The following is a 1038-nucleotide window of genomic DNA, read 5'->3' on the forward strand; positions in this document are numbered from 1 at the left end:
GGCAAGCAGACAGCACTTTGCTTATGTATATGCGTGTGTATATGCATATATCTCTATATGGTGGGGGGTGGCTAAGTTTTGTTGCCAACCCATTTACTAAGGGAAATGGCAAGTATCAGTCCTATTTGAGAGGCGTGGCAGGGATTGGTAAGCTACCAATTGTTGTCACACACGTGTATGTCCTGCAGGCCCCTGAGGATGGGAACCCAGGTCGGGCTATCTGTTGGGTGGCACGAGCTTCTGGAGGAGAGTGACAATGAAAAGAGTGGCAGAGGTGGCCAAGGAATGACAAACATTCACAAAGACAAGTGTGATGCTGATGTGGACAATCTAGGGCTTGGGGTTCATTTACAAAGCCCAGGCGCCCCTGTATCTCCCTCGGGGAAGACTGGATCATGCAGACCTCTGTGGCTTTCTTCTTAGGGCGCCTCATAGGGCCTTTGTTCGGAGCACAGAGCTTCTCTGCATTTCCCCCTTGTTTTTGTCACGGGCCCTCTTGCAGGGCATGTGGGTTCCTCCTCCACTGTCTGGGGGTGAAGGCAGGGAAGGAATCTTTCATCCTCTTTTTTAAGCCAGATCCTGGAGGATCTGCAGGGACCCTGCAGAGATCTTGGGGTGCTCTGCTCCTAAGTGTTCCTGCTGATCTCGGGGGTTCATCAGGATGTTTGCTTTCTCTGGTCAAGCAGCTTCAGGTTCGGCCTCCTCCAGACTGGCGCTGTTTGTGCTGGTGACAGATGCCTCCTCGCTGTGGGGGTAGATCTTGGCGACCCAGAGGGCAAAAGCAGAACTGGAACTAGCTTGCTTCTGGGTCTTCTGTACCAGCGTTAGCTCACTGGCCAGCTGTTCTTTATAGCGGACCCATTCTGGATCTGCGGCCTGTGGAATGTCATGTGGGACTGGGGCTCATAATCCAGTGGGGCAATGCAGAGAGCATAGTCTAATCAAAACAGGGGCTTTTGAGAGGATCTACGAGGCCAGTTAAATTCAAGACAGAGGCCAATTCAAAAGGTTCTAGCAACTGTGTTTTGGAATTTCCAA

At 51.5% G+C, this 1038-nt stretch overlaps 1 pseudogene; it reads right to left on the reverse strand.

Moving 5' to 3' along the window:
* Positions 1 to 678: 678 nt before the first annotated feature.
* LOC101644815 overlaps positions 679 to 1038 on the reverse strand; it is a 15193-nt pseudogene continuing 14833 nt past the window's right edge.

The sequence above is a fragment of the Echinops telfairi genome, unplaced genomic scaffold, assembly GCF_000313985.2.
Source record: "Echinops telfairi isolate 266 unplaced genomic scaffold, ASM31398v2 ScPeMD7_25;HRSCAF=90, whole genome shotgun sequence".
In the NCBI taxonomy this organism is placed as follows: Eukaryota; Metazoa; Chordata; class Mammalia; order Afrosoricida; family Tenrecidae; genus Echinops; species Echinops telfairi.